Raw genomic sequence first — 10,470 nt, 5'->3', positions numbered from 1 at the left:
CCCTGTAAACAGGCCGATGGACTGATAACAAGTCCGAACACACCTGTGATGTAATGACAGACACACCTTAGTCCCTGTGGTCAAATTATTTTCAATCTTTTCTAGGGGAACCATTATTTTTGTCCAGACCAGTCTCAAGGTTTTTTTTATATTCTGTTGTACTGCAATTTGTCCACTTGTGTACATTGTATTAACTAACCTATACTGATCCATAGTTACATCCTGTATTATACTCCAGAGCTGCACTCACTATTCTGCTAGAGCAGTCACTGTGTACATACATTACTTATCCTGTACTGATCCTGAGTTACATCCTGTATTATACTCCAGAGCTGCACTCACTATTCTGCTGGTGCAGTCACTGTGTACATACATTACTTATCCTGTACTGATCCTGAGTTACATCCTGTATTATACTCCAGAGCTGCACTCACTATTCTGCTGGTGCAATCACTGTGTACATACATTACTTATCCTGTACTGATCCTGAGTTACATCCTGTATTATACTCCAGAGCTGCACTCACTATTCTGCTGGTGCAGTCACTGTGTACATACATTACTTATCCTGTACTGATCCTGAGTTACATCCTGTATTATACTCCAGAGCTGCGCTCACTATTCTGCTGGTGCAGTCACTGTGTACATACATTACTTATCCTGTACTGATCCTGAGTTACATCCTGTATTATACTCCAGAGCTGCATTCACTATTCTGCTGGTGCAGTCACTGTGTACATACATTACTTATCCTGTACTGATCCTGAGTTACATCCTGTATTATACTCCAGAGCTGCACTCACTATTCTGCTGGTGCAGTCACTGTATACATACATTACTTATCCTGTACTGATCCTGAGTTACATCCTGTATTATACTCCAGAGCTGCATTCACTATTCTGCTGGTGCAGTCACTGTGTACATACATTACTTATCCTGTACTGACCCTGAGTTACATCCTGTATTATACTCCAGAGCTGCACTAACTATTCTGCTGGTGCAGTCACTGTGTACATACATTACTTATCCTGTACTGATCCTGAGTTACATCCTGTATTATACTCCAGAGCTGCACTCACTATTCTGCTGGTGCAGTCACTGTGTACATACATTACTTATTCTGTACTGATTCTGAGTTACCTCCTGTATTATACTCCAGAGCTGCACTCACTATTCTGCTGGTGCAGTCACTGTGTACATACATTACTTATCCTGTACTGACCCTGAGTTACATCCTGTATTATACTCCAGAGCTGCACTCACTATTCTGCTGGTGCAGTCACTGTGTACATACATTACATTATTTATCCTGTACTGATCCTGAGTTACATCGTGTATTATACTCCAGAGCTGCACTCACTATTCTGCTGGTGCAGTCACTGTGTACATACATTACTTATCCTGTACTGATCCTCAGTTACATCCTGTATTATACTCCAGAGCTGCACTCACTATTCTGCTGGTGCAGTCACTGTGTACATACATTACTTATCCTGTACTGATCCTGAGTTACATCCTGTATTATACTCCAGAGCTGCACTCACTATTCTGCTGGTGCAATCACTGTGTACATACATTACTTATCCTGTACTGATCCTGAGTTACATCCTGTATTGTACTCCAGAGCTGCACTCACTATTCTGCTGGTGCAGTCACTGTGTACATACATTACTTATCCTGTACTGATCCTGAGTTACATCCTGTATTATACTCCAGAGCTGCGCTCACTATTCTGCTGGTGCAGTCACTGTGTACATACATTACTTATCCTGTACTGATCCTGAGTTACATCCTGTATTATACTCCAGAGCTGCACTCACTATTCTGCTGGTGCAGTCACTGTATACATACATTACTTATCCTGTACTGATCCTGAGTTACATCCTGTATTATACTCCAGAGCTGCATTCACTATTCTGCTGGTGCAGTCACTGTGTACATACATTACTTATCCTGTACTGACCCTGAGTTACATCCTGTATTATACTCCAGAGCTGCACTAACTATTCTGCTGGTGCAGTCACTGTGTACATACATTACTTATTCTGTACTGATTCTGAGTTACCTCCTGTATTATACTCCAGAGCTGCACTCACTATTCTGCTGGTGCAGTCACTGTGTACATACATTACTTATCCTGTACTGACCCTGAGTTACATCCTGTATTATACTCCAGAGCTGCACTCACTATTCTGCTGGTGCAGTCACTGTGTACATACATTACATTATTTATCCTGTACTGATCCTGAGTTACATCGTGTATTATACTCCAGAGCTGCACTCACTATTCTGCTGGTGCAGTCACTGTGTACATACATTACTTATCCTGTACTGATCCTCAGTTACATCCTGTATTATACTCCAGAGCTGCACTCACTGTTCTGCACGCCGCTAACAGCTGTGTGTGTATTATGATGTTTGTATTCGCACTTGTGCTGAGTGTTTTAACCGCTCTTCTTGTTTATGCTGCGCTCACAGCCACTTTTCTTAAGTAAACTTTGGGATGTAGAGAGGTTAAATGCCCGGCTCGTAGTAATCATTATTTCTGCTCCATTACCACCAGAACGCTGGGAAAATCCATTATTCCCCCGTTTAATTTTCTTTACATTTACGAATCATTTAGCTGCTGCTGACTGTCCTGGAGGACCGGCCATAAAACTCATTTCATCTCCTGCAGCAGCTCGTAGTAATGAGGACAGGCATGGTGCAGATATCTGCCTCTCTGAGCCGCCTCAGACCCAATACAGACTGGTGTGAACAGGCGCAAGGAGCAGCGCTGCTACCTAGTATCTGACATTCAGCTCACTCAATGCAGCTTCTCCTCAATCTCCTTCTGTCCCTCCTGTCTTATCTCTTCCTTCTGCTTATTTACTCTATTCCTCCTGTCTCTGTCTCCCTCCTGTCCTCCAGTCTTATCTCTACATTCTCTTTGTCCTCCATCTTTTCCTCCTGTCTTTTCTCTTTCTTCTCCATATCCTCCATCTGTTCCTCCTGTCTGTTCTCTTTCTTCTTCCTGTCCTCCATCTGTTCCTCCTGTCTTTTCTCTTTCTTCTTCCTGTCCTCCCTCTGTTCCTCCTGTCTTTTCTCTTTCTTCTCCCTGTCCTCCCTCTGGTCCTCCTGTCTTTTCCCTTTCTTCTCCCTGTCCTCCCTCTGCTCCTCCTGTCTTTTCCCTTTCTTCTTCCTGTCCTCCCTCTGTTCCTCCTGTCTTTTCTCTTTCTTCTCCCTGTCCTCCCTCTGGTCCTCCTGTCTTTTCTCTTCCTTCTCTTTGTCCTCCCTCTGCTCCTCCTGTCTTTTCCCTTTCTTCTCCCTGTCCTCCCTCTGCTCCTCCTGTCTTGTCTCTTCCTTCTGCTTATTTACTCTATTCCTCCTGTCTCTGTCTCCCTCCTGTCCTCCTTGTATCCTCCAGTCTTATCTCTCCCTTCTCTTTGTCCTCCATCTTTTCCTCCTTTCTTTTCTCTTTCTTCTTCCGGTCCTCCCTCTGTTCCTCCTGTCTTTTCTCTTTCTTCTCCCTGTCCTCCCTCTGTTCCTCCTGTCTTTTCCCTTTCTTCTCCCTGTCCTCCCTCTGCTCCTCCTGTCTTTTCCCTTTCTTCTTCCTGTCCTCCCTCTGTTCCTCCTGTCTTTTCTCTTTATTCTCCCTGTCCTCCCTCTGGTCCTCCTGTCTTTTCCCTTTCTTCTCCCTGTCCTCCCTCTGCTCCTCCTGTCTTTTCCCTTTCTTCTCCCTGTCCTCCCTCTGTTCCTCCTGTCTTTTCCCTTTCTTCTTCCTGTCCTCCCTCTGTTCCTCCTGTCTTTTCTCTTTATTCTCCCTGTCCTCCCTCTGGTCCTCCTGTCTTTTCCCTTTCTTCTCCCTGTCCTCCCTCTGCTCCTCCTGTCTTTTCCCTTTCTTCTCCCTGTCCTCCCTCTGTTCCTCCTGTCTTGTCTCTTCCTTCTGTTTATTTACTCTATTCCTCCTGTTTCTGTCTCCCTCCTGTCCTCCTTGTATCCTCCAGTCTTATCTCTACATTCTCCCTGTCCTCCCTCTGCTCCTCCTGTCTTGTCTCTTCCTTATCTTTGCCCTCCGTCTGTTCCTCCTGTCTTTTCTCTTCCTTCTCTTTGTTTCTCCTGTCTTTTCTCTTTCTTCTCCAAGTCCTCCCTCGGTTCCTCCTTTCTTTTCTCTTCCTTCTCTTTGTCCTCCGTCTGTCCTCCTGTCTTTTCTCTTTCTTCTTCCTGTCCTCCCTCTGTTCCTCCTTTCTTTTCTCTAGTTCCTTCTCTTTGTCATCCCTCTTTTCCTCCTGTCTTTTCTCTTCCTTCTCTTTGTACTCCGTCTGTTCCTCCTGTCTGTTCTCTTTCTTCTCCAAGTCCTCCCTCTGTTCCTCCTTTCTTTTCTCTTCCTTCTCTTTGTCCTCCCTCTGTTCCTCCTTTCTTTTCTCTTCCTTCTCTTTGTCCTCCCTCTGTTCCTCCTTTCTTTTCTCTTCCTTCTCTTTGTCCTCCCTCTGTTCCTCTTGTCCTTTCTCTTTCTTCTTCCTGTCCTCCCTCTGTTCCTCCTTTCTTTTCTCTAGTTCCTTCTCTTTGTCATCCCTCTTTTCCTCCTGTCTTTTCTCTTCCTTCTCTTTGTCCTCCGTCTGTTCCTCCTGTCTGTTCTCTTTCTTCTCCAAGTCCTCCCTCTGTTCCTCCTTTCTTTTCTCTTCCTTCTCTTTGTCCTCCCTCTGTTCCTACTTTCTTTTCTCTTCCTTCTCTTTGTCCTCCCTCTGTTCCTCATTTCTTTTCTCTTCCTTCTCTTTGTCCTCCCTCTGTTTCTCCTGTCTTTTCTCTTTCTTCTCCAAGTCCTCCCTCTTTTCCTCCTGTCTTTTCTCTTCCTTCTCTTTGTCCTCCGTCTGTTCCTCCTGTCTGTTCTCTTTCTTCTCCAAGTCCTCCCTCTGTTCCTCCTTTCTTTTCTCTTCCTTCTCTTTGTCATCTCTCTTTTCCTCCTGTCTTTTCTATTCCTTCTCTTTGTCCTCCGAGTCCTCCCTCTGTTCCTCCTTTCTTTTCTCTTCCTTCTCTTTGTCCTCCCTCTGTTCCTCCTTTCTTTTCTCTTCCTTCTCTTTGTCCTCCCTCTGTTCCTCTTGTCCTTTCTCTTTCTTCTTCCTGTCCTCCCTCTGTTCCTCCTGTCTTATCTCTCCATTCTTCCAGTCATCCCTCTGTTTCTCCTGTCTTCTCTCCATGTCCTCTTTCTGATCCTCCTGTCTTTTCTCTTCCTTCTCCCTGACCTCCCTTTGTTCCTTCCATCTTGCCTTTATTCAGTCTATTTCCGCTCACTGCTCCATGTCTTGGCTCTTCATTCCTTATCCTTCCTATTTTCCCATCTTCTGCTTGTGCTAGGGGTGGACTGATGGTTACTTCATCACCCAACTCGAGTTTCGCGTTAAGTCTGGTTTCTTCAGGGGATCATTTCTGAAGCCAAAATATTAAGCTTATTTATAATCATTGTTATTATAGTGCCTAAAGCAAGGATACTTTGGACTATGGACGTTTGTGGACATTTGCCCCTATTGCTACTACACAATGCCAACAACTCCCTACTTTATTGCACTTTGAAGGGGTAACTTGCAGTGTGATTTCTTCTGTTGTGTACACTTGTACTGTTTTATTTTGTTGAACTGCATTTCTATCTTTATTGTAATGTATCCTGTTAATTTGCACTGTTATTACACTGTATTTGCACTGCACTGTGGAAAGAGTTAGTGCACAGCCAGCTAATACTGAGAGACTTTAGGACTTTCTATCTGTACATTCAGACTTTCTTCTATAGTTACCATAAGGGCCTATGCAAAGTTTTGTTGGGGAAAAAAACAGACACACCGACCTTCTGACTCTCTGGTTTACGTCTGAAGACTTGTCTATGTCTGGAAAAAGTCATTCCCATAGACTTGCATTAAACTTTATACAAATATATGACATTAATATTGCAACATTGTTTCTGTTTAGGCAGTAATTCTCCACCCACCTCTCCCACAGATTATACAGATCCATGTTCTGTCTCTTTACTTTGGTGTGTTTTCTCTGGTCCTCCATATCCTGCCTTTTTTCCTTCCTGTCCTGCCTCTCCTCTGCTCTGTCCTGCTACTTTTGCTCCATGTTCCACCTTTCTTCCTCCATGTCTTATCTCTCTTCCTTCCATCTATTCCTCCATGTCCTGGTCCCCTTCCTCCATTTTCTTCCTCTTTTCCTGTCCTGCCTTCCTTCATCCTTTCTGTCTTTTTTTCTCTTCCTCCATGTCCTTCCATTTTGCCTCCATGCAGTGCCTCCATTTTTCCATGTGTTATCCCTCTGCCTTCCTGTCTTGTGTTTCTTCCAGTCTTACTTGTGTCTGTTCCTCAATGTCTCTTCCTTCCTGCTTTATCTCTCTTCCTTCCTGTCCTTCTTTCTCCATGCCCTATTTTCATTTGTGCCTTGTCACTCTTTCACTATGTCCTACCTTTCTTTATTCCTGTCCTACCTCTCTTCCTCAGTGTCCTGCCTCTTTTTCTCAAAGTCCTGTCTCTTCTCCTCCATATCCTGCCTCTGTTCTTCCATGTACCTCCTCCCTTCTTCCACTACGTCCTTCCTTTCTTCATTCCTGCCCTGTTTCTCTTCTTCCATGTCCTGGCTCTCCTCCTCCATGTCCAGTCTCTCTTCCTTCCTGTCCTATCTCTTTTCTGTCCTGTTTTGTCTCTCTTCCTTAGTGTCATGCCTCTATTCCTCAAGCTCCTGTCTCTCTTCCTCCATGTCCTGACTCCCTTCCTCCTTATCCTGACTCTATTTCACTATGTCCTGCCTCTCTTCCTTCCTGTATTTTATCTCCTCCTCTATGTCCTCCCTTTAATAATTTCCTTTTTGTCTCCCTTCCTCAATTTTCTGTTTATTCTTCCATGTCCTGCCTCGCTTGTTTTATGTCCTGCCTCCTTTCTTCAATGTCCTGCCTCGCTTCTTCTGTGTCCTGCCTCGCTTCTTTCATATCCGGCCTCTCTTCTTCAGTGTCCTGCCTTCCTTCTTCCATGTCCTGCCTCCCTTCTTCCATGTCCTGCCTCCCTTCTTCCATGTCCTGCCTCCCTTCAATATCCTGCCTCCCTTCTTCCATGTCCTGACACTCTTTTTACAAGTCCAGTCTCTCTTCCTTCTGGTCCTGTCCCTTTTCTATATCCTACCTCTCTTCTATCCTTTTTTGTCTCTCTTCCTCGATGTCCTGACTATCTTCCTCCATGTCCTTCAATCTTCCAGTTTATGCCTTTTCTTTTTTCTACCTCTGAACTATATCAGCCAGTAAGTGTCACGATCAGTGTGGGGGAAAACTCCACACTGAACACAGGAGGGAAGGGGAACAGTAACTGAGCCTGGAAACTAGGGAAGGAACAGGTCACCTCCTAAACAACCCTATTACGGGCCCTAACCACCTATCAATATGAATAGACCTTGAAGGTAGGAATATTCATATGCTGTATAGCTAGGCCCTGATTTCCCTATAAGGCCCTGGAATGAGGTTAGGACCAGAGACAACGCATTCCTCCTCAGATGGACGAATTGAAGTCTCTGTCTCAGGCCCAGATACAACAACAGGGAATATAACAAACACAAAACAATAAGAACAGACAAGACTTATCTGAAAGTAGAAAAATGGCAACTCCAGAAGCACCACAGAGTACAACCGACCAGCTAGTTAGAAGGCAGGAAGAAAATCTATAAACCGCACCTCCAAGAGTGAGAAGCGGCTACTTATGGGAAAGGTAAATTACCAACAAGCAACACCTGAGGCAAGGGATGTGGCAGTCACCAAAACACAGACACAATAAGAGCCACAGTGAACTTGTCAATTTAACCCACGAGTTGCCAGTCTCTCCGATCTCCTGGTACCTACCACGGGAATGTCCGTGACAGTAAGTTTCTATGTTGCTGAATCCTGGACCTCCTGAACATTTTTAAGTGCACCCCCAAATTTCACCTTCGGTCCCTCATCATCCTGCCTGCCTGTACAAGGCTGGAGACACTACATAAACATTTAGGACCCTGGACTTTGTCACCACCGGATCATAGGCATCATTGTATGTGCAGTGAGCTTTGTGGCTTGGGTCACTGCACTTTATTAGTAATGTTGCCATTGGGTGTAATATTAATCAGTGGCCACATCTATGAGATAGTAATATCATACTAGAGCCGCAGGTGCCCCAACCGTGGAAAGTATAAAAATAATCTCTCTCCCGGACCACAGAATAAGCCTCCATTTATATCTGTCAGAGCTGCTGCTGCCCAGAAAATAGTCATCAGAAGAGAGAAGGACAAGAAGTGCGAGGAGATCAGTGCATCAGTCATGTAGTCTGGACGCCGGATCCTTCCCACCACCCACCTGATCACTACTATGGGTAATGAGCAATGATGTATAAATCAGTAGTACATGTGAATATATGGAAATGTAATATATGTGATCGGGGGACAGTGTCCTCCACCTCATCCCACAGCAGCTGGCAGCCCCCTCTCTCCACCTGCAGTCTCATCTCCCCACCTGTAGTCACCTCACCCTGCCTGCAGTCTCATCTCCCTACCTGCAGCCTTCTCACCTTGTCTGTAGTCTCCTCTCCCAGCTTGCAGTCTCATCTCCCCACCTGCAGCCTCCTCACCCTGCCTGCAGTCTCATCTCCCCACCTGCAGCCTCCTCACCCTGCCTGCAGTCTCATCTCCCCACCTGCAACCTCCTCACCCTGCCTGGAGTCTCATCTCTCCACCTGCAGCCTCCACATCCTGCCTGCAGTCTCATCTCCCCACCTGCAGCCTCCTCACCCTGCCTGCAGTCTCATCTCCCCACCTGCAGCCTCCACACCCTGCCTGCAGTCTCATCTCCCCACCTGCAACCTCCTCACCCTGCCTGAAGTCTCATCTCTCCACCTGCAGCCTCCACATCCTGCCTGCAGTCTCATCTCCCCACCTGCAGCCTCCTCACCCTGCCTGCAGTCTCATCTCCCCACCTGCAGCCTCCTCACCCTGCCTGCAGTCTCATCTCCCCACCTGCAGTCTCATCTCCCCACCTGTAGCCTCCTCACCCTGCCTGTAGTCTCATCACCCTGCCTGCAGTCTCATCTCCCCACCTGTAGCCTCCTACCCCTGCCTGCAGTCTCATCTCCCCACCTGTAGCCTCCTACCCCTGCCTGCAGTCTCATCTCTCCACCTGCAGCCTCCTCACCCTGCCTGCAGTCTCATCTCCCCACCTGCAGCCTCCTCACCCTGCCTGCAGTCTCATCTCCCCACCTGCAGTCTCATCTCCCCACCTGTAGCCTCCTCACCCTGCCTGTAGTCTCATCACCCTGCCTGCAGTCTCATCTCCCCACCTGTAGCCTCCTACCCCTGCCTGCAGTCTCATCTCCCCACCTGTAGCCTCCTACCCCTGCCTGCAGTCTCATCTCTCTACATGCAGTCTCATCTTCCCACCTTCAGCCTCCACACCCTGCCTGCAGTCTCATCTCTCCACATGCAGTCTCATCTTCCCACCTGCAGCCTCCACATCCTGCCTGCAGTCTCATCTGCCCACCTGCAGCCTCCTCACCCTGCCTGTAGTCTCCTCACCCTGCCTGCAGTCTCATCATCCCACCTGCAGCCTCCTCACCCTGCCTGCAGTCTCATCTCCCTACCTGCAGCCTCCACATCCTGCCTGTAGTCTCCTCACCCTGTCTGCAGTCTCATCTCCACCTGCACCCTCTACACCCTGCCTGCAGTCTCATTTTCCCGCCTCTCCACCCTCCTCAGTCCCCAAAAATCCATGTAGTGTAATAGAGTACATGACAGAGAGGGAGGAGGGGGGGGGGGGGGGGGGCAGCTGCAGCTTCTCTCCCTGACAGTCTGTTAGGCTCATGCTGTGAGAGGGGAGGAGGATCAGCAGAAACATTTGATTGGCTCACACAGGACTGTAAATCTGAAAGAGCCCGTCCAATCCCCATTTACAGAATCCATCAGAGGGAAGGTAAAGACTCAAAATCTTTAGGTTAAACAAGATTGTAACGGATCGTTTTAGCAGACAAGGGGTTAAAATCCGTTTAGGCGATATGCCCCTTTTCTGAGAGACAGGCCCAGCTACTGCAGGACACACCAAACTCCCGAACTGGATACAAAATAGCACTCCGAACTTGAACCTCACGAATAGCTGCTAGCAGACGAACAGGGATCAGCTTACACTTCTGGCAATCGGTCCTCTAACAGCATACAGTGAATCCCCCCAATAACGAGACAAGGCTCCGTGTTGAGGGTCAAGCAGTGGACTGACTGTGCTTCACGTACAGCCTCTTTTATTCATAAACCACAAACATAGTACTGCCCACAGGGGTTTGAAATACAACCAATCAGTAATTTACAACACATACAATGTAACTACAGCAACCAATCGTTCACACCCCCAGAGGACCAGAATGAAGACTGTGACATAGGACAACATATCCCCACAATGCCTCATGGTCTCCTCCTCTCTGTCCCGGAGACAACCTGAGAAGCAATCCAATTA

The 10,470-nt window shown here is 46.9% G+C and overlaps 1 pseudogene; it reads right to left on the bottom strand.

Moving 5' to 3' along the window:
- Positions 1-2,867: 2,867 nt before the first annotated feature.
- On the bottom strand, positions 2,868-6,614 carry LOC120999395 (annotated as a pseudogene).
- Positions 6,615-10,470: the final 3,856 nt, after the last annotated feature.

This window comes from Bufo bufo, chromosome 4, assembly GCF_905171765.1.
Source record: "Bufo bufo chromosome 4, aBufBuf1.1, whole genome shotgun sequence".
Classification (NCBI taxonomy): Eukaryota; Metazoa; Chordata; class Amphibia; order Anura; family Bufonidae; genus Bufo; species Bufo bufo.
The sequence above is the reverse complement of the archived record's forward strand: the minus strand, read 5'-3'. Positions and strand labels throughout refer to the sequence as shown.